Source organism: Galleria mellonella, unplaced genomic scaffold (assembly GCF_026898425.1).
Source record: "Galleria mellonella isolate WM207_F2 unplaced genomic scaffold, CSIRO_AGI_GalMel_v1 utg116, whole genome shotgun sequence".
NCBI lineage: Eukaryota > Metazoa > Arthropoda > Insecta > Lepidoptera > Pyralidae > Galleria > Galleria mellonella.
In genome coordinates, this window is record NW_026441978.1 from 1316191 (window position 1) to 1340941 (window position 24751).

Sequence of the window (24751 nt, forward strand, 5' to 3'; positions counted from 1 at the left end):
GTTTATAAATCAAGTATTTTGAAGGTTGTTTGGCAGTGTTTAAACAACTTGTATTCAAGTATAGCTATTATTCTTAAACTAAAAATAACAGTACTTCAGTGAAACCTCATATTTCTAACTTTAGAAAGACCTTTGCTGCGTTCATTCGAAGAATGGCGGAATCCTTACAATGCGGGTTGTATACAAAACTTGTTTGACCAGAATTGAGAAAAAAAGTGGCGGGTAAGTTCGCCCACAATAGCATTCCGCGCTCGACGGGCCCGCCCGCGCCCCGCCCCCCGCCCTGCCCGCGCGCCCCTCGCCGTCACCGCCAGTCCGCGACAGAGCGCGACCGCGTGCGTATGCTCTTGATATTCAGAATGTGCTTACAAAAGAATTCAATTCATAAACAAAATAGTGTTAGTGACCGCTAAATACATGCAGTTCCAATTAAAATGTGACTTATCACACGTATTAATAGTTATTCCTTTCTGAATTACAGTTATTTACCGATGATATTGTATTTTATTAGCACTAATGCAATGAAGATGCATTTTATAGGATAGTGAAATCGAAAATTTGTGTTATGAAAAGTTATGTGGTGTGTAATTACGTTTATCCTGGTTTGGTTGTTATCGATTTTTCACGTCACTACACGGAAACAGCTGTTTTGGGAATACAAGCCGATGTGGAATACGAAGCTTGGAATGTTACTGTTCAGCTAGATATTTCTTTATTTTCCTATGAGAAATTACATCATAATTGTTATATACTCAACTGGATTAAAATCTCTATCTAGAGATTCAAACTGAAAGGTGGCACTAAAAGACCATGGAAATAAAAATCGCTTAATTTTTTAAAGTGATGTGCATTTTTGGTTGTGTACTGTGTGATTAACAGAATTGGTAATAGATATTTGAATCGTAATTGCACCTGGGTACATCACTGATTATACCAGCCAGTGTTAGTGTTTCGGTCAAAATTCTGTGTAAAATTGTGACCTATGATTTGGATTTACCTGGTGTATGTGGATTGAATGCTGGAAATAAGGTAAATTACATTGTTTTTTACTATTTACATTAACCCTAATAGCCTAAACATTCGTTATAAAACTATTTGAGTGCGCGGCCAGCGTTTCTGCCGCATTCGGTGTAGGCCTAATCGTGCACCGCCGAAATCACTATAGTTTTCCTAGAAATACGATAGATATTTTAATCTAATATATGGTTTCCATATATTGAATTTTATATCTAGACAGACCGAAAGTCATAACAAACCTCGTGCTTTTAAAACACCTTTGTTCTTTACAGTTAAACAGATGATTTTATTTTTTTATTTACACTTTTTTATTTTGTCCTATACCCATAGATAGTGAAACAAAAAACAATGTTTTAGCACTAAGTCATAGAAAGTATATTTCAATACTATTTTAATCTATGCGATATGTCCTAGGTATCTTGTTCTATTCTTTATGATGATCATCCTACACGAGTGAGGATTTGTAATGAAGCAACCGAATTCGTTTTGTGTTAGTCGAAATATTATTCTTGTTTATATTTCTATCGATTGATGTGTTAAAAGAATAAGAAGCAGACACTTATTATGTAATATTTACGATGATTTACAATTCTATCATCAAACTGTGTAGGCCTAATCTTGCACTAGAAAATGCACTATAACCTAGTTAACATAATTCTTTTTCGATGCACATGTTTAAGTGCATGTAATATAATATAATTTTCAAACAATTAAATAGGTAGTTACCTAGTACAGTAGTTTTACTTATCTTTGTAGGTACGTAAGTATATTAGATAATGTAATCAATATTTAAATGTGTTTCTACCTTATTTATTCTTATTGAAATAACAGTCCGCAGAATTAAAAAAAAAATTGTTTGGTATGTACCTACCTATTTAATTAGTAGATTTAAAACTACCTAATAGACATAACGAATGTAAGTTCTTAGATATGAGATATTCATTTATAGGTTATCATTCTGAGACGTTTTACTTTAGATCCAGTGATTGTACAATATTTCAAAATATTAAGAAAAGTACTTTATTAATTTCAACTAATTTCATAAAATACGCACAAATATGTAATTATTTCTAAATGAAAACTACACAATTAGGATATTCTAAGCATTTCTACAGTTATTTATCGATCTTTTAACACGTAATTTCATTAAAAATATGTAAAAAAAACAATGTTGATGTTTCGCCATGTTGTTAGGTAATTATCAAATTCTGGATTTAATTTATGCCAGAAAACAAAAAAAAATTTTTTAGAAAAGATGTGTCAAGTTGTTATACTTTTTTCATAAGCTTTTTTTTTTCTAAGTAATGTTCATGGGCTGGGTACATACTTCATATGATAATATTTTTATATTGAAGTTGACCTGACACGCTAACCTAATTATTAAAATGAGTACAATCTAATGATTACTGTTTTAGGTTTAGGTTTAGTTTAGGTCTAGGTAGCTTTTGGATTCCTGTGACTTGTAACAGTCAAATCGAGTGGATTTTGTTTGTAATTGTTACTTCTGTCTGTTGTTAAATGAATTAAGACAATATATAACAAAGACATGTCTACCTGCTAAATAACCAATACTTCAGTTTGATCAGTTTTCACCTTAGATTATAAAGAATATAGATTGGCAACGTAAAAGGGAGAAAACATAATAACATATATATTGGAGCGCGAATGAAAAGTCGCTTACTTACACAATATAAGCTCGAAGCTGATTTGGCGGGAGAATAAACAATTCTAATTATTTTTACGTCTTGAATTAGAATTAGTTTTAAGTGAATGTAGTTAGTTAGAATTAAGTGACAAGAGAGAAAAAGAACCAGAAAATTGCGCATTTTTGGCTTAATTACGCTTTAAAATATCTAACTTTTTAAATAAATAATATTAGAACAATCGGAAATATTGTATACAAGAATTGGTGAAAAAACATATTTAAATTCAAATAAAGGTCTGAATGCCCACGAAACACATTTATGTTATTTTTACACGTTCAATTTTATATAAATTTAGAATTGTCACATGCACACATTTACAAAATGCGCTCACTAGTGTAATCATTTTTGGTGTCTCGTTTTTGTGATTGCATTGCCAGCACAGAATACCTAAGCATTTTGTGTTGCCAGTCTATCTGTATGTAGTAAATTATACCACGTCTATTATTTTTTAACAAGGGACACTCTATTTTCTTTGTTATCGTATTCTATGTTTGGTAGTATTTACAAAAGGTTTTGCTCCATTCAAATATATCATAATTTTTTTTTAAACACTACGCCTGGGGGGGGGGGGGAAGGGATTGTTAGTAATGGGGATTAGCAACCCCATTGCTAGTAATAAACCCTATCAGGTCGACCTCCTCGCGGTTCCCCCTGGAAACCATCGTGATTGGTTTATTGTCGAATTTGTTACGATGGGCTAACTGACCTGCTTCACCCTCATCTATCATCCCTCACTGGTGTCCCGCCAGCGTATACCAATAGCGCAGACGGGGCTACCATTTCATTATCATCCATTAAAAAAAAAAAAAAAAAACACTACGCCTGGGAGTGCTTAACTCCTTACAGTTTGACAGATTACATTTGGCTACTTCTTTTAATCTTTGGCAAACTGGTATTATTATATCATAGACAAAACAGCCTGTTTGTAGTAACACGCCTGCAGCAAAGGCGTGTCACGTGTGCGTTGCCGACCCTGAAGAAATCTTAATACACTCTTTTTGAAGAATCCCATACTGTAGTCTCTGGGGAAAAAGTCGATAGGTAGTACATCCCATAGCCTGAGCATTTGTAAGAGAAACTCGTCACCTAAAACCTGTAAAATTTTTAGAATAAAATCCCTATTTATTTAACTAAAATTAGATATCAGATAGCACTTTAAGTTAAGGCCCTCATTGACGATGTAACGTTTCGATTGAAACATGTTGATTTGAGTGAAGCTTGTTGTTTTAATTTGGGTTTTAAGCTTGTTTAATGGATACCAATTTTTTTAATTTTGTTGTAATTAACGAATATTTTTATTATCTTCTATATGCTTTAACGCATTTGGACTATTATTTAAACCTATACTACGTAATAGCATGATTTTTAAGAGATTTCCTAAAGAAAGCATGTTTTGATTTTTTGATTTTTTTATCGACTATTTTACGAGATTACCTTTGCCAATTTTGAACCGATTTCTACAACTTTTATCGCAACCGATAAAGTTTTTTTTTAAATAGATTATATTGGCGGGCCGGGCACCTCTCAGGGAGTAAAAGTATTTTTTTTTTATTGGTAAAAATTAAATGGTAGCCTCACCCGTGCTATAGGCATCTACTGACTGGGCGATAATTAAAGATGATAGGTGAGGATGAACGTATGTCAGTTAGCCCATCGTGACGAATTCAAGAATTAATTACTATGGTTACCAGTAATGGAGCTGTTGGAACCCTTTACGAACAATCTCTTTTCCCCGGGATCTATAGTATCCCCCGGTATCTTTAGTAGTTGATAATGGAACGGTAACCCCGCCTGCGCTATCGGTATATACCAGCGGGGCATCAGTGAGGGATAATAACAGGTGGATAATAAAAAAGCAGGTCAGTTAGCCCATCGTGATAAATACACGTGGAATTCAGCACGATAGTTTTCAGGGGGAATCACGCACGACCTAACAGGGTAAATTGCTAGCAATGGGGCCGCTCTATTCCCCATTACTAGCAATCCCTTGCCCCCAATTCGTGCAACTTTCCCTATGATAGGTATAATCATACATAATCCAAATGCAGGCTGCAAACGAGATAGTGGCCGAACAAGAGAAAGGGAAAGTGTTTTGTCCCTATGGTTAGTTGCAGAGGTTATCAACTTACGAAACTAAAGTACGGTCAGCAATACAACTCTTTAACCCTTCTTTGCATGTTTTTTTTTTTTATTGGTAAAATAAATTTGACAGCTATGTTTTTTTTTCTGCAATGGACATTAAAAAGGTATCCAGACACGATCAACTTAAAGTGAAATTGTTCTTTTATATAATTTTTGGGCATTCAATGTTATGATGAAAATTTCCACCATTATGCAAAGAAAGGTTAAATATTCTCTTGCATTCTAATTAAATTTTCAAAAATAAATTCGGTAGATATACACAGAGGGACTTTGTATTATGTATGTTCGCCACCTGTAACGCTTTCCTACTTAGGTAGCACTTGCTGGCAGAGGTGAATATTAATTAAGCTAAAACTGAAATCAGTGTTTAGTTTATTAATTAAATAATTCACTAGTTTGAGTAGCTGTTGCCAAAAGACCATTTAAATAGATACCCAAATACATTAATTTATTGGGGGAAAAAAAACTAGTTTTTAAATTAAAAACCTAAGACCTCTTAAAGACCTTCTCATGCCATTAACAGCTATGCCACAAGGTATCTTACATTCAATAGCTAGAATTCTAGGTTAATAATAACTGCCCATCCTCACCTAACCTAACCGGGGGGGGGGGGAGGGATTGTTAGTAATAAAGACTGAGAATCTCATTGCTAGTAATATATCCAACCTGGTCGACCTCCTCGCGGTTCTCCCTGGAAACGCGAGCAGGTCGATGGAATTAACCATGATTGGTTAATTCCTGATGAATTCATCATGATGGGCTAACTGATCTGTTTTCATTCCCATCTATCACCCTTCACTACCTATACTACTATCACCGTTAACGCAGGCTGGGTTACCATACCATTTTCACCCATCAAAAAAAAAACCTAACCAGGGGAAAAGGGATTGCTAGTAGTGCAAACTACTAGTCCCATTGCTAGCAATATACCATGCTAGGTCGACCTCCACGTGTTCCCTCCTGGAAACTATCGTGATGAATTCCAGATCATTACGATGGGCTAACTATTTTATTTTCATCTTCGCCTATCATTTTTCACAAATACCCCTCCAGCGTAAAGTATTAGAGCAGGTCATTCCATTGTCCTTCATTTAAAAAAAAAAAACAGTGCTAACATCTTTATTGTTGAATTCGTTAACGCCAAAACTGTATTTTCATGTTTCCTTTGCAATTCGAAAAACCGTTATAATAAAAAAAAAAAATAGAATCGCCGCACTATTGCGCAGCGCTACAGAATTATTAAGAACTGTTCAAAATCATCATACCTTCATCATGAATACACGTTTAGAACATTGTATACTTAGCTGTTAAAAGGAAATTGGACGTCAGATTAGGCCGTGATGTTCGTTCTCTTTGCCTATCTTTTTCATTAAGGATAAATAAAAAAAAAGCTCTTGAACCGTAGTTCTAATCTATGCCTTGGAGCTTAGATTAAAAATACATATTGACTAGTAGTGTAAAAGAAAAAAATATATACTAAGATGTATGTAAGTTTAAGACAGGTCATTTCGCACGCACTAGGGCCTTGAAAGCAAACGACGGGAGCTATGAACAAAAATTAAAACAAACAAAAAAGTAAACAAATTCTAATTTTATTCATCTTTTAAAGTGCAACTTAGAATGCCATATAAACTGACGGCCTACTTGATGAAAAGTCCTAATCGTCACCTAGAGCTACGAATGTAACATAGTGTAGGTACTGTGTCGCCTGTGAGACCCTAATGCGTTTTCATTCCTGAGGAAATTATACAAATTATACCACTCTCAGTATTTTACAAATGCCAAGGAAATTCAACCAGTTGTAAGTCCTCCGGCAGTTAATATAAGGCCACCATAGTTGGGTTTATTACATAATAACGGCCGCCACGAATCATGTACTATTCTAATGAAACTATAAGGATGAAGTTAGATCATTTCCCAAAGATAATTGAGGATGAAAAGGAGTGACACATGTGGATGGAAAGATATATATTCTTACTCCGTCACCACACTTAATTGCCTTCATACATACCGTTGAAATAAAGATGGCGGCAGACGCACCCATATTGCGTGTGTATTTCACTGTCGTTTCTTTTATCTTTGTGGTTGAACTTAAAAATAAATTGTGATTTTTCCAACATTGTTACATTTTAGTTGTAACGGATTTTGTTCGTTTGATCGGGATATGTTTACTGGTCCGGATAAAAAGTAGACAATATTCTTTACAACCCCATGTAGAATGTGTATACTAAATTTCATAGTGATTGGTTAAGGTGCTATAAGATAACAAACAAACTCACTCACTTTCACATTTATAATATTAGTAAGGGTTACATTACTTTGCCTTTTGTATATTGTATCAAATTATAGTAATAATAGATAGATAATTTATATGCATATCTTACAGCACACAAATAATGACAGAAGCAGATACTAAAAAAAAGAGATAAAAGAATACACACACACACACGCACACGCGCACACACACACACACACACACACACACAGAGAGAGAGAGAGAGAGAGAGAGAGAGAGAGAGATACAAAAAAGGAATATAACTACAGAAAATAAGTAACATATTTTTTCCTTCCGTTCATGTGCCGTAGTAGCACAAAATGGTCACAACTCAGTTTATTGCTTTGCCCTTAAAAGAACAAAACACTGATAGTCTATTGTGACCAAAAGCCCATAATAATTAAATTTGGAAAGACAATACTTAATCTTCAGGTAAAAACGTATAGTGGATACCAGTCTGTACGTCTTTACTTACGTTTGTATCTATAGGTGACGGTAACCATTTTCTAACAGGTGATTTTTGTTTTTATTATCATTCCTAATAGAGGTTTAATATTATGGTCTTTAGAAATGGCAATGCATGAGGAGTACCATGGGTATCATAGTGTATTTTATGATGTACATGGAACTACATATTCATGTTAATATGTGACGGTTACCATTTTTCATTAGATGAGCCGTCAAAATATTTGCCATTCACTGTTTCATAAAAGAAAGAAAAATCTATTTTGAGACCTAGCCTCCAAATTGTAGCCCTGACGAAATTAGAAGAGCCTTCATTTATATAATAAATGCTCATTTCCAAATATTAGATATTTCGGATCGTGCTTTAGTTTCTAGTCCCTCCTAATTTTCCTTTGCAACTGCATTTTTTAAAGTATATTAAATTTGAGCACGTTTGACGACAATCTCACCTGATTTTAAGTAATGAGGAGGTTTAAAGTCAACTCCAATGATGCCTATTCACTTTAATTTTGAAAGACCAAATGTTAAAGTGATCTAGAAACATAGACGCCGAAAAAACTACACTCTTCGGCTGAGCGTGTAATAAACGATGAAGCATGATGCTTGGTAATCGGATACTATTTTTTATGCAACTTTAGAATGGCAAACAAGCTGACGGTCCACCTGATGGGAAGTGGTAACCGTCGCCTGTAGACATGAGCAGTACTATGGACATAACAGAGTATACTGTTTTGCCCATGCGTTGACATTCCTGAGGACTGAGGTGTTATTTCTTTGTACCCTGTAAATTCACTGAAGGGTGAGATACCATCTTTCAAACCGAAACAGCCATGCAAACATAACTACTTCACGATAATAACATGAATGAGACAGAGGTGCCCAAGCAAACGACTTTTGTACAAAGTCTCCCTTTGATATAAATAAATTTATCACTAATCCGATAATCCAAAAAAAAAAACAATCGTGTTTAACAGTCACGTTGTTTAAAGGCCTAGACTAGACAATGATCCACTAATGTTCTTATAATTAAAGGTTATAGAAGGACAAGGTTAGGCATAGGTTAAAACTCAATGTCACAATTCCATAGACAAAACTACGCATATTTCTGAGTTGAATTAAAACCACTTTAACACGCATTTAACCTTTTGCACTGACTTAAGTCATATTGTTTTAACTGTTGTAGGTTTATGTACAAGATATTTGTACCTTGAACTGATTATGCGGCAATCCTTCTCATCTTCTTGCTCTCCAGCTGTAACTGTACGAATGAATTTAATGTTGATGTTATTTTCTTGCCAATATCGAGAAAGATTGAACTTAGGACGGTCAATATTGTGAATCTAATCACATTGAACCACCGGCTACGTCGCACTTTATCACCAATTTCCTAAATGAATAAATAAATTATACACCTCAACGTTCTCTTTATTGAATTTATTAATATTTGTTAACGTTGTTCATTGTTTCGTAAAAAGAATTCTCGTATTTCGCGAACAAACCTTTGCTAAAAGACTCCAGTCAGCATCGAATGATGCAATGGCCTTTAAATTTTGCAAACATTGTCGTTGTACTACGCACTAACTGTTACCTCTATTTTGTCTAGGTCTGATTTAAATTATTTCTATTTGTAGCCGAATAATTTTGATTAAAAATACATATATAAATACATCCATATTGGACGACCTCTGTGACGTAGTGGTGAACACGTTGTTTTACGCAAATGATGTCCCGGTATCGGTTTTGACCGGGACAATTAAGGAAACGAACTGTTCTGAATTGGAATTAGATTTGTGTGTTCTGGGTCGTGCCTCCAGATCATAGTTGTCTGGATTCTTATATTTGGTGTCCTAGCTTAAAGGTCAAGCGATTAGTATTATTTTGTATTACTTCTTATTTTTTTTTAAACAAAATTAACATCATCTTAAGGTGAGGAGATGGCACACTAACTCCCGACGTAAGCACAGTTGCCTGGGGTTCTAGGCCCTACGGAGAGAAAACGGCGTACTTTCGGACAATATCCAAGAACACCGCCTTCTGTATCTTTCCCGGGAGTTTCTGAATTGATCTTCCAATCCGGGATCTGAATTGTTGTTCCAGACTGGTTGGGATAAGACCGTTCACTGACAACAATCAGGATAATTACTATTATTATATTTACAACAGCTCGCTCTGAAGATTGTCGATGCAAACCATTTGTAATATCCACTTGTAATATGTACGTGGATAACTATTATTGGCCTATGATGTTTAAGTTCAAACGATACAATAATTATTAAGTTTATTTCTGTTGTTATCCTAAATATAGAAAAATAAAATAAACAAATTATCATTTCTTTATTTGCTGTTTATTTAATAGAACTGTATGATTTATATTCAACTGCTGAATATAAGTTCTACTCTCCCTTGGGGGGTTTGCGAGTAGTTGCCATGCATGACAGTCGGTTTGGCAACCGCAGTTAGGCTTTAGAGATATCTTTAGAGAGACGCTGCTGCCCATCCCTCGCCCTCCCTTAGTCGACTCCTACGACATCCACGGGAAAGGAAGGGCTGGCCTATTCCATGCCGGGACCACACGGCCAATGATTTATAATGAGTAGTAATCAAATTGATAAAGGCAATATTATTCTACATGTTCATATACAGTTTAATGATGAACTGGCAGAAACGTTGATCCAGTTTTGTAATAATTTGCCGCAAAGCAATAAATTTAATGCTAATTAAGAATCTGTTCTGAGAACGTTGTTTACTGGTCTTCTAATATGATGGATTCATCGTTTTATAAATAATCTGTTATCAATTGAAGGTTTACTGGAACATTGTCTAGTTTTCGTACTGCATTCCTTGTTTATACTACACTAGCTAATATTGCGACTTCACCTACGTGAATCAATGCATAAAGTTTTCTATTTTTTTACTCTTGAAAGGTCCCGCGATTGATTACGATCTCACCTGATGGAAACGATGTGATGGTGATGAGACAGAGCTCGCTGGCCTACGAACAGGTTATTCACATTAGCCTTAAATTGGAGCTGATTATATTTAAATGGAAAAACGTAAGCAGGAAGAAATTTTCACTCCTTGACATACGCATGATGGAGGAAGACATGATTCTATGTGTTGATGGTCGAGGAATGGGCAGCAGCGTTCCTCTTAAAATATCACCTAAGCCTGATTGTGGTTGTCAACCTGCCTGTCAAGGGTGGCAATTACTGGGAAAATCTCTCAGGGGGAAAGCATATGTTTAGCAGTAAATAGTAACGATTATGAAAAGCGAATCACGTACTATAAAATACTTTATGTTCGGTTTTCGTATCGTCTAATGGTAATGATAAAAACAATTTATTTCTGGAGCCACCGTATGGAATATTACTCTCATTGCGAGAATGCAACGATCTCGCCCGACCCTATAGCTGGAGGCACGCACTGTACCAAGTGAAATGCACAAAATCCATTCGGGTAGCTCAGGGACAGTCAAATCTGAACCTTGTGTACAACGCTTTGCAGTTGTAAACAGATTGGCGGCGAAAATTTATTCTGTCGATGACGTGTCTGATGGGATGTAGTCTCGTACGATTTTCATTTCTATCGCTCATGTTTTAGTTTTGAGATTCGCTTACACGCGTATGTTAAAAGGGTCGTATATTTGTGTCAAGGGAAATTCGGGCCTGTGCTGTTAGAGTTAGTGTTGAATATCGTACGGTGAGTTTTGAATGAGGTTTTTTATGGTGGTCGGTCGGCAATCAGCTGTTCGGCACGCGCAGTCGGCCCCCTGGGAGCGGGATGATGTCAGCTACGTTCCCTGCCTCTAAGCGAGGGCCAGAAAATTATATTACACTTTGCTAAAATTTAAAACATTTCGCTTGAGCGTAACACATGTTCGTCGAATAGCTCGAATGTATCGCAAGGAAAATGTAAACACCCTTATAGAGAATTCTAGTGTAGAATTATTAAATTTCTTTATTAGAAAAATTGAGTTTTTAACCGACTTCAATGAAAGTAGGTTTTTAATTCGTCTATATTTTTTTTTAAATGATTTTTACCTCAGAACACCGTCATTTAGGTATAAACTGATTTGGGAATTTGTTTCTTTTTATTTGCCTTTTAAATAAAATAAAAAAATCCAAATCTCAATATCCCTGATATATTTTCAGATTAGTCTCATAGGAATTTCATCGAAATCGATTCGTGTGTTTGATTTTAAAATCAAATTACTTAACTAGTTTTGTCACGATTGAAGACAATATACTTTTTTTGTGTAGCAAAGTCTGATTATCAAAATAGTATTTTTGAAGGTAGTCGTGCGGAAAACAGCCATCTTTTATGGGGCATCTTTCTCCAATTAAAATGCCAGAACGATACAAATATGAATCAAGATTTCGTTATATGTAGGTATGCCATACTATATTATACTGTGCATTCATAATGTGTTATACTGTGCCGTCTATTAAAGTAGTTTTAGGTGTGTTAATACACGATACGTGGGAATTGTGTTACACACAAATTAATTAAACATCAAAGTTATCAACGCATCGCAGAAAAAAAAAAACGGTTCAGGCAAATGTACCGGTTTAATTTAAATAATGTAATATGAATAAAACGGCGTTAGACTGCCGCAAATAAAACAAAAACTCTTCCAAACGTTACGAGACATGACGCAGTGTAAATATAACAGTAGTTCAGCTTTTTTTTTTATTACAATTTGTTCAAGTCAGAATAAGTAAGCAAAGAAACAGCCAAATAAATGAAGATAGATACTTTGTTTTTACTATTTACAGTTGTAAGACTGAAAATTTTAATGTAGACGTAGTAAATTGGCCTCTAATAAGTTTATATTAGGGTCCAAATTGACATGCAATGAATACACAGTTATGGTATTTATTTAAAGCCTAAAAATTCATCCCAGCCATCTTGACGAATGGCGGTCTTCCACCGTGCGTCTTTCAAGGCACTTTCTTCCACGCACAACCACACTTTGGAATCAACTTCCAGCAGCAGTATTTCCGAACCGATACGACATTATAACCTTCAAGAAAAGAGCGTATTCCTTTTTAAAAGGCCGGTAGCACACCTGCAATGCCGTTGGTGTTGTGGGTGATCATGGGCGGCGGTAGTCACTTACCATCAGGTGAGCCGCATGCTCGTTTGCCCCCTGTGTTGTAAACATATAGCCCGAAGGATATGCAAGTTGAAGTAAGGATGGACTAGTCACATAGCTCGAAGAACTGACAACCGATGGGGAAGAAAGGTTCTTGAATGACGACTCAGTACAGGCAAACGCAGTGTAGGACGACCCTTTTGCTAGATGGGGTGACGACCTCAAATGTATTGCAGGGAGTCAATGGATTCAGGTGGTTTCGTTCGTCGCCGAAATTTCTGAAAACATTTCATGGTAGATCCTCTGATTATTGTAAGTTAATAATTATAAGTCATTAAAAATATTTTTTTTAGTATGTACATTGTAATGCATCACTTACAACTAATTTGTTCGTAACAGCCAGACCTAAACGACATAGCATTGTTTAAAACATTCATGCTACGCTCTCAACAAGCATTTGTTTTTAAAAGTACATTAAAGTTTTAATTCAAAAACAACCGGTTTAACTTGCGTATAATTAGATCGAAATAGCTCGACTAGTTTCGGAATCAATTCGTGATCCTTAGTCATGAGCGACAGTGACGCGAGCACAAGCCTGACGTACATTCAAATTGTACAAAACTGACATCTCAACTAATTGAAAGTGCTAACCATCACCTATATACATGAACACCACAGAATAGGCTGTGATGATCACGGTACCCCTCAGGTTGCTATACTTGAGTACTACATAAAATAACACGAACACTCAGGTTATGGAATGAGCTCCTTGCTGAGGTTTATCTAAGAGACTACAGCATGGGGTTCTTCAAAAGGGGAGTAAAGAGGTCTCTTCAGGGTCGGCAACGCGCGCGTAATACCCCTGGTATTGCGGGCGTTCATAGACTACGGTAACTGCTTACCATCAGGTCGGTCGTATGCTTGTTTGCCACCTCAGTAGTATAAGAAATATATAAAAAGATATACTAAAATTTTTTTTGGTGGATGAAAATGGAATAGTAACCCCGCTTGCGCTAATGGGATACGCTGACAGAGCACCAGTGAAGGGTGATCGATGAGAATGAAAACAGGGCAGTTAGCCCATCATGATGAATTCATAAGGAATTAACCATGATAGTTCCCAGGGAGAACCACGAGGAGATGGACCTGGTTGGGTATACTGCTAGCAATGGGATTTTTAGTCTCCATTACTAACAATCCCTTTCCCCCCGAAATACTAAGATTATAAAAAGATAATCATTCCTTAATTCAGTGGTATAAAAAAAAATATACATAAAATATATGCTTATTTTCCAAAATAGTGAGAACAGGTATTCGCAACACTTTTTGTATTCGTATTAAGATTGATTAAAAAAAAAAACGACTTCAATTGCGTAAAAACTAGTTATATTGATTTAAAAACTAAATTAGTTAACCGATTTTGATAAAATTTCAATAGGATGTATATTCTTTCAGATAAAAAAAAAGAGAATTTTCTATATTGGTTTACAACTGACGGAGTTATGAGATAAACATAAAAAAATGCAACTAAAATGAGGACCTCTTTTTTTGAAGACCGTTGAAAATATAATTAAAAATTGTGTCCTACAAAAAAAAACTACTTAAATTATGACAAAACTAATTATTTTAATCTAAAAATTAAATTACTTAACCGATTTTGATTCAATTTCTAAGGGACCAATCTGTAAGTATATTCTTTTAGATAAAAAAAAAAAGAATTGTCCAAATCGGTTTGCAACTGACGGGAGTTATGAGGTAATGAACATAAACAAATATATATATAACCGAATTGAAAATCTCCTTCTTTTAGAAGTCGGTAGATGAAATTAGTAATTATTTAGTCTACCAGAGAGAGACTTTGTACAAAGATCGTCTGCTTAGGCACCTCTGTCGCATTCGTGTTTCAACCGTGAAGCAGTTTTGTTTGCATGGCTGCGTTTCGGTTTGATAGGTGGAATATGGCGTGAATTTACAGGGTACAGAGGAATGACACCTGAGTCCTCGGGAATGGCAACGCATGGGGGGTACAACGCACGTGTTTCAACCGTGAAGCAGTTGTGTTTGCATGGCTGTGTTTCGGTTTGAAAGGTGGGATATAGCAGTGAATTTACAGGGTGCAAAGGAATAACAAACTTAAAAATACAACCAAATTATGAAACTTCTTTTTGAAGTAGGCTAAAAACTAGTTTTAGCTGCTTCACTAGTAGGTACTAATTAGCCTACTGCCCGTCGAGTTAACTGTGGTTGCGATGTACTGATAAAGAGTTAGCTTGAAACAGGCTGCGCACACGCAGCCACTGTTGCCGTCACGATCAAAAGTAGCTAAATGACAGCATTGATTTATTAGTAAAATTTGCGATACACTCAGTACGGTTAGCATCAACAGTCTAAAGTAATCCTTATCATATTTTTTTTATACAACTTAGAATGGCAAACAAGCTGACGGCCCCACCTGATGGAAAGTGGTAACCGTCGCCTATAGACATGAGCAGTACCATGGACATAACAGAGTATACTGTTTCGCCCATGATACCCCCCCATGCGATGCAAACACAACAGTTTTATGGTTAAAACACGAATGAGCCAGAGGTGCCCAAGCAAACGACTTTTATACAAAGTCTCCCTCTGGTAAAATCGTATAAATCGTTACTTTCCACTACTGAACATAGGCCTACCTCTGTTGGGAGTGGAGGGGGTTTTTAGTAGATGCCACGCTTGGCAGGTGGGTTGGCAATCACAGTTAGGCTTTGACGATGTTTTAAGAGGGACGCTGCTGCCCATCCTTCGAACATTAAGTTCCCTTAGTCGCCTTTTACGACACCCACGGGAAAGTTTCTTTGAAGTTTGACGGCGTTTTCTATGTCAGGACCAGACGGCTAAAACTATTATAGTCGCTGTTTTTTCGTTTTCTAACTAAATTGTACTTTTTATGAAATAAAATTGGAATGGTAACCCTGCCTGCGTGGGGGGAAGGGATCGTTAGTAATGCGGGCTACCAGTCCCATTGCTAGCAATATACCCTCTCAGGTTGACCTCCACGCAGTTCCCCCTGGAAACCATCGTGCTGAGTTCCAGGTGTATTCATCACGATGGGTTATCACTCCATTCATCATCCATTAAAAAAAACCCTGGCTGCGTTATCGGATGGTGTACGCTGGCGGGGCACTAGTGAAGGATAATAGAAGAAGATGAAAGCTTGACCCATCGTGACAAATGTACTAGGAATTAATTACAATGGTTTCTACTCGGAGGTCAACCTAATAGTAATGGAGACGATAGACGCTATCACTACATACAACTTTTTTTTTAACTAGAATTAACCACGATGATTTATATTTATATTTATATATATATATATATATATATATATATATATATATATATATATATATATATATATATACATATATACATGTAAGTGTGTATATATATATAAGGCTATTGATATTAGTTATCGCTTCAGAACTGAATTTAAATGTATCGAATAACGCGGGCTAGCATCCCTAATCTGTAGGAAGTGATCCATCAGTCCCTTATCTCGCAGGAAACATGGGTACGTACGGGCTTATAGTGTTTTTTTTTTTTTACTCTGGTCGCCATGAGCCGTTGGCGTGGATGCGACTTTAATGAGACGGTATATACAGACGCTCGCGGCCTCGCAAATTAGAATTAGTGCCCGGTCGACTGAGCTTTGTTAGTTGTATTTCTAGTTGCAAGGAATTCTCCGTCACAATGTAATAGGACTAAATCGGTTTTTTTTTATCATCTGTAAGTATATATGATAGAACTGTTGAGGTCGAATATCTGTACATAGAAAAAAATGCTATAAACCGAGTCAGAGGGATGTTAGAAGTGAAATAGAACGCATCATTTTTTTTTATTTTTTTGTTTCTCTGTCTGTCTGCTTGTAAGGGCTAATCTCCGAAAGTGTTGCATTGATTTAAATGAAATTTTGCATGGTGATACCTCACAGCTCCGGTCAACATTTTACATACTTTTAATTATGGAAAATTAATGAGTTCCCGTGGTAACTCTTTAATTTTAAAGTTAAAAAACTATAGTAATTTATACAGCTTAGTTCACAATCAACTTAAGTAAAGTCATTTTGACACGTCATTTGTTAATTTTGTTCCAGTATTCCCAGACATAATTAAAAGGTCGGTAATGCTTTCTTAGAAAATTGTGTACAATTTTATAATAAACTGGAAAAATCTAGGCTGGACCTACCCGAAAGACGTTTTAAAGCTGTCAAAGTTTTTGAAAGCTGTTATCATCTAAGTATGTTAATATCAATACATACAAAAAAAGAAGATATACTTACATATAAGAAAAACTTTCTCAAAATAATTTTTGACATTTTTTTTTATGAAACTTAGAATGGCAAACAAGCTGACGGTCTACCTGATGGAAAGTGGTAGCCGTCGCCTATAGATATGAGCAGTACCATGGACATAACAGACTATACTGTTTCGCCCATCATACCCCCCATGCGTTGCCATTCCTGAGGACTCAGATGTTATTCCTCTGTACCCTGTAAATTCACGCCATATCCCACCATTCAAACCGAAACACAGCCATGCAAACACAACTGCTTCACGGTTAAACGTATTTTAGTTGAGAAATCTCGATTAGTTTCATGACCATCCGGGACCTTAGTCATGAGCGGCTGTGACGCGATTGCGAGCCTGACTGCGCGCCTAGGCGTGCCAAATTAAATTAATAAATAAAATAACACTTGCAAATTACACAACAAATGTTTTTTTTGTAATACAAAAAATAAAATGATCAATCTTTTAATTCGCACGCTTGCAATTATACTTTATTTTTTTATTTGAAAGGATTTACTTATTGATTGATTGCATAGAAATTTCATCAAAATCGGTTCAGTAGTTAAGTTTTTAAATTTAAATAACTAGTTTTGTCACGGTTCAATTAGTTTTTTTTTAGTTCAACACAATTTTTAATTTTATTATATTTTTAAATATACTTAAAGATAAAGCATTTAAAAATCCTATGTAACACCCGCTTATTACAATTTTTAACTATAGGCTATTTGTTATGACAAAGAATGTTATGTACCTATATATATTACATTCACACGGAAAATTTTACCTCCCTTTCTTCGAAACAATAGTCGGAAACGACAAGCGTAGTAAGATCATTAAATTCCGTTGTCTAGTTATGTACGTAAGCGGTTACAACGCTCGTGTCACACTGACTTGTACGCATGAATCATCTGTCCCAATAACTTAAGTCATTACTGCTAAAATTAAATAATGCCCTATCGGAATTCACCAATTTCTCGTCCGATGGTCCATATAATAACAGTACACAGCTACTCTGCGGGTGACGAAGTGCGCCGGCGCAAGGCACAAGCGGGTAGAGGTTGTCATCAAATTTTCGATCATACGCTTTCATCAAATAAAGATCATTTTGCATTGACTCGTTTGAATCTTGAGAACAATACAGTTATAAATTTTTACTACAGCGGCGTTTACTACTTTGTTATTCGTCAATGGATAAGCAGTTTTTGTTCGGTCAAGTTCTCATAGTATTTTTTCGTAGTCTGTGAAAACAAAAGTGATCGAATGTATTATTTTTTTCATAGACTGTAATATAAATTTTCTGGTACACTGTCTTAAAAGAGATTTATGACCTTATTTTATTTATATAAATTTTATGGAGAGATCTCTGCTTCTGCATATTGCATTATAATTTATCAATGATTAATTTGTAATAATAGATTCGTTCATTAAACGATCATTAAAACATATGCATATAAGTTGAAATATATAAAAATATATAAAATACTACACTATATAAAAATTACATTACAAAAATAATATATATTCTTTTTAATAATGGTCCAGATATTTAAAATAATTAAACTAAAGTTAATTAAAAGTTTAGGTTTAGTTGCTTTCAGTAATACTTGAATTTGTTTATCTATCCTGATAGCCCAAAATTTAATTAAAAAAATATTGTTTAATTTAGACTTTATGTATAATTAAATATAAGTATTTTTAGTCTTATTATATAATAAAATTAAAAATAAATATTTATTTACTTGCAAAGAATTTAAAAGTAAATTTAAAACAAGAAACAATTTGATAAAACAACAAAGTAAAAAATAACGTATCAGTTGTAATACATTTTTCATGGTTCAAATAAGTAAATAAATAAATGCAAATCAATAATTATAAGAGATGTTATAATATTTGTTACATCTCAAGTAGCCTTAAAGATTGTATTTCAATGTGCTTTTAGCTTATTGTTGTTGTACATACTTAATCATTAAGTTATTATAACTATAAGCTTCCTCTAATACAAATATATAAATACAACGTTACCTAATTTGCCGCTCCCGCTGCCGCTCATCTTGCCGCTAGCGCGTGTGACTCGCGCCACATAATCACCAGTAAATAACTTTAGTGCCCCACTGAGGCACTAAAAACGCAGAGCTGTAAAAACGTCCATTTCACCGCTTCACGTCGCTTATTGCCAGCTGCCGTTGTATTTTGCATGCTTAAGTACATTATGTACTAGAACGACGCACCAGCAATATTGAACACGTGATGTTTTAATATAATAACGCGTGTCCTGAAGGAAGTCTTATATTTACCCGACTGCCCAAAGAAAGGTGATGTTATACGCCTGTTTATAGTACATTATGAGTGATAATGAAATGGTAACCCCGCCTGCGCTATTGGTATACGTGGCACCAGTGATTGATGATAGGTGACGATGAAAGCAAGTCAGTTAGCCCATCGTGACGAATTCCATAGAAGGATTATACCAGAGGGAGACTTTGTACAAAATTCGATTGTTTGGGTACCTCTGTCCCATTCGTGTTTCAACCGTGAAGCAGTTGTGTTTGCATGGCTGTGTTTCGGTTTGAAGGGTGGGATATTGCGTGAATTTACTGGGTACAGAGGAATAACACCTAAGTCCTCAGGAATGACAACGCTTGGGGGGTATTACGGGCGAAACAGTATACTCTGTTATGTCCATGGTACTGCTCATGTCTATAGGCGACGGTTACCACTTTCCATCAGGTAGGCCGTCAGCTTGTTTGCCATTCTAAGTTGTATAAAAAAAATCCCCTTTCTCTAAGCCTGTTTATAATAAGTATATATGTGTTGCTATGAAACATCATTACTCTCTTTCCTCTCTCTTTCTTCTCTCTTTCCTCTCTCTTTCTTCTCTCTTTCCTCTCTCTTTCTTCTCTCTTTCCTCTCTTGGTATATCAGTCAAATTTAGAAAATTCTTTTTGTATTTAATAGTTATTTTCTTGAGAAAATTTTTAAGCTATTTAACAATAAAAATTGGCGTAAATGCGAAATACAGCTAAACAATGGTATATCTCGAAGCTGTGTTTACTATATTTGGTGACATTTTTTTTTATACCACTGAGTTGGCAAACAAGCATACGGCCCACCTGATGGTGAGTGGTTACCGTAGCTTATGAACATTTGGCAGCTGCTCCATATCAATTTAAATTTCACGCACATTGCACTATCCTACTAATATTATAATTGCAACTTAACGATGTCTATAAATGATGAAAATGATGTGAACGATCTTAATAAGAGCAATACAAGTCAAAAGAGTATTTTTTAGAAATTGTGTGCCCCTGAATTGTGTATATGTCTGTTTATTTGTTCCGGTCTTACACAAAAACTACTACATGAAGATAGATACGGTTTTCACAGTTACATCCCTGAATATCTAACAAATACGTATGTGTATATATATATATATATATATATATATATATATATTATATTATTATATACAGATATGTATGTATTTTGATTTTAATTATATGAGTTACTTTGTATATATGTCAACATATTTATTATTTCTTAAATAGAAACAACTATACTGTCTCCTTCTATTATTGTACGCACACTGCCCGCTGGTAATTAATGCTCCTTACCACTCAGGGTTTGCTGAAAGAGAACTCTTACAGAGTTAAGCTCGCCTGTTGTACATCTTTATTTAATATATTATATATGTTTGTAATTTTTTTGTGTACAATAAAGAATAAATAAATAAAAAAAAAAACCTGTATCTTAATATAATACATCATATAGAAGCGATCGCATTTTATTGATTTTTCTACCTCTGAAAACCGCGTGTACGAAATAGCAGGCAAAAAAAAAGCTTTAATGATTCGTTATCTTTCAGCTTTTAACTGTCCACTGCTTTATTTATTTATACATTTTTACTAGTAAATGCACCGCCTATTTAATTTTCTGCTTCCCTCATTATTAACTGGTAAAGAACGCCATTGAGTGTTAAATCCGCCATATATACACTTACCGATACTGTAGAATAGAATAGAAAACATTAATTGTCAGTATCCACACAATTACAATATAAAATATAGATAACATATACAAAAAGTGTCCCATACTCGGCAAAAGGAACCGGCTCAGCTGATGCTGTGAGTGTCCCAGCGCAATGTAAACAGCTGCACAGCGCTGGTTTTCAGCCAGTGCCTCTCTTAACAAAACATAACCAAAGCAGGGTACTACTGTAAATTGCTTCTTACAATACAACTGTATAATTGTGCATTGGAGTTTAAATAAATATATACATCCATCCGTGTGTGCGTCTTTGTGGTCCCGGCATATAATAGGTCATCTCGTCCTTTCCCATAGGTGTCGTAAGAGGTCATTAAGGGAACTTAATACTCGAGAGATGGGCAGCGGTGTATCTCTTAAAAGATCACCAAAGTCTAACTGCGGTCGCCAACCCTTAAGTTGTTAACAGTAATTTATAAGAGTAACCGTTGAGTATCGGATTCTTCTCAGCAGATAACTATATTCCGAACCCAGCAGTAGATTCGAAAGAAACTATTTAAATGTGCCTAACTGCGGTTGCCAACCCGTTTGCCAAGCGTGGCAGCTATTGGCAAAACGAAGGCTTCATGCTCAGCAGTGGACAGTTATCGGCTGAAATGATGAATGATGATTAGATATGTTATAAATTATATATCTAATACGAACATAGACAGCTAGTCAATAAAGTCCGCTTACGTGAAAAAACTACGTACCCATTGTACGGTGAATGCAGTGATTGACACCCGTTGAGTATTAAATTTGGTATATTAAATTCGGTCACAAGGAGACATTGTACGATGCCGTCTGCATGGGTGCCTCAGTCTCACATAACATATTTCTGACGTCAAATAGCTTGCTGTCTTGCTGTTTGAAGGGATTTGAAAGGATTTGGACATACGTTAGTTAAAGTATCTTCATGTTACCAGGTTCCTCAGGTAAACGATGTCTCAAGTCAAACGTTCATGAGCTGTTACAATTGAATACAAATATGCTCGGAGTTTCTTTTTTTGACAGATACCGAAATTAGCATATCCGCAAAAGTGCCAAAGTGACCGACATAACTCGAAGGATAAGTAAGCTGAAGTGGCAATGGGCAAAAACCATTAATGGTAATAATAAATTTATTTATTTATTCATTAGTACATAATATGTGTACATGGCGGACTTAATGCTAAAAGCATTCTCTCCCAGTCAACCATAGGTAAGTGTCAGAATATTCGAATGCGGTACTACTAATTATTGATATACATACATACTAAAACTATATATATAAACGAATAAATATATATATAAATAATATACTTGCACATATATAAGTAACATATATTATACACGAAATTGAGAATAACATAAAGTACTTACTGTTCGGATAAAGTAAAAAAGTGAGCATAAACGTTTTTTTTTGAAAGACGGTTTAGTCGGTAGTCTCTTAATGGTGTCAGGATGATATAAATGGTAATGTTTATCACGTAGTGACGAATTAAGCTATCGCTATCCCCTATCTTCATCCCTAGGATAAGAGGGCAACTATAGGATTAAACAATATTATACTAGTGCAACGAATAACAACGGTCACAGTGTATTTTCTGTGATGTCTATAGGCGACAGTTACCACTTTCCATCAGGTGCGATCAACTTGTTTGCAATTCAGAGTTGCATAAAAAAGATATTAAAAAATGAATTCCGCGCATACTCGAAAGGCAACGCTGCGAATAAGGTATTATAACCGTCTCGGAGCGAATAAAGCCATAAACTCAATAGAGAATTCAATACTTGTCTCTCACATCCGGATCCTGGCGTTTAGGCGGCCATCTTGAGAATTTTATAAGCGACAACTGCAGATGCTATATACGGTTTGATAAAGAATCGAAGGAAGTATTGAATCGAAGATTATTTTAGGATTTATTTGCTAAATTGATTATAGTCCTCAGTATTCAGATGAAGTATATAAACTGTACTGCTCATGTCTATAGCCGACGGTTACCACTTTCCATCAGGTGGACCGTCAGCTTGTTTGCCATTCTAAGTTGTAATAAAAACAAAATTTGGGTAGACGTTTTAGAAAATATTAATGAATTATTTACCCATATTATAAAAGTGATAGTATAAAATTGTCTCCCACAAAAACACCAACTTCATTTGTGGCAAAACCATTTTTTTTTAAAGTAAACTACTGTACCGATTTTGATAAATTTCTATGCGACTAATTTGTAAGTATAACTGACGGAATTATAAGGTAACGAACATAAAAAAAACCACCGAATTTAGATCTTCCTTCTTTTGGAAGTTGAATTGTTGCAGTTGAGTAATAAACGAGCATGTGCGAAGCCAAAGCTGAGTGGGTCTCTAGCCAAAAACAGATCACTTCCAACCGGATTTTTCACATTACGCGGTGCATATACATACATAATTTTATACATATATAATTTTATATGAATTTACAGTCCGTACATAACAGGTTTGGTCCAACTTGTAATTATTAATGACCATAATTCATGACTAGTCATGACTAACATTGACCCCAGCGAACTGGTTGGCTTAGGCAGATTTATGTCAGATTAATCCGTGATATCCTTACTAAAATTATAAATGCTAAAGTACGTTTGTCTGTCGGCCTTATCATAGTTTACCAAGATTTATTTTTGAGTTCAAAGTATAATATGGATCGTATTCAGAGGAATTGCTCAATACGATTCCCACGTCCACTTTCTATACGTCTCGCCATCGACAGGTAGTTCATCTTTATACTCTAGAGCCTAGATAGTCGTGTACAACGCGGTTTCAGATATGTTTCCTCCAGATCACTCAGTTATGGAATAAGCTACCTGCCAAGGATTTTCCAAGAGACTACAGCGTGGGGTTCTTCAACAGGTTTCTTAAGGGTCGGCAACGCGCGTAAAACCCCTAGTATTGCAGGCGTTCATAAGCTACGGTAATCGCTTACCAGGTGGCCCTTATGCTTTTTTGCCACCTCAATGATATAAAAAAAATTAACATTATTATACCAATCGTTAACCGCCCAATGCTGAGTATAGACCTCCCCCATAAAGGGGGGGTTTGACTGTAATTGTCACGCTTGAAAGATGAGTTGGCAACCGCAGTTAGCCTCTGTAGATATTTTAAGAGGGACATTGCTGCTCGTCTCTCGACTATTAAGTTTTTTTAGTCCTCTCTTACGCCACCTACAGGAAAGGAAGGGATGGCCCATTCTATGCCGGGACCACGCGGAAAAGTATGATGCGAATGTTTATTTATGTGTACACATTGTTGAAGTGCGTGTAGCTTCTGATTAGAAAAAAAAAATAGTCTGCCAGTAAGTAAGTACTATGATAGTTCTCTGATATTCTGAACTGCGATATAGATGGAGATTATTTATAAATTCCAAGTTTAATTAAGATATTGATAATAGTTGCGTACAGTGCGATTTCAGAGAAGTATTCTCCTGCGAACGCACGGACTACAGAAAGAAATCCCTGTCCAGGCTTTCCCTAGAGAGTACAGTAAAAATGATGTATTAAAATTTCTTCAGGATCAGCAACGCGCACATTGCGCTTCTAGTATTGCAGGCATCTATAGTCTACAGTGACCATTTATCATCAGACGGGCTGTATGCTTTTTTGGCCTTTTTCATGGTATACATAAATTAAAAAAAAAAATTGAAATTTAGTATGTTATTTTCATGCGCAAAGACAACGAAAGAAAG

General features: G+C 35.4%; 1 protein-coding gene across 2 annotated transcripts in view; it reads left to right on the forward strand.

Moving 5' to 3' along the window:
- Positions 1-313: 313 nt before the first annotated feature.
- LOC113514011 (protein winged eye) overlaps positions 314-24751 on the forward strand; it is a 157100-nt gene continuing 132662 nt past the window's right edge. For both annotated transcript variants that reach the window (XM_026897997.3, XM_052894420.1), the window contains exon 1: positions 314-1029. The gene's annotated coding sequence lies outside the window, so the exon portion shown is untranslated. The remainder of the gene's footprint in view (positions 1030-24751) is intronic.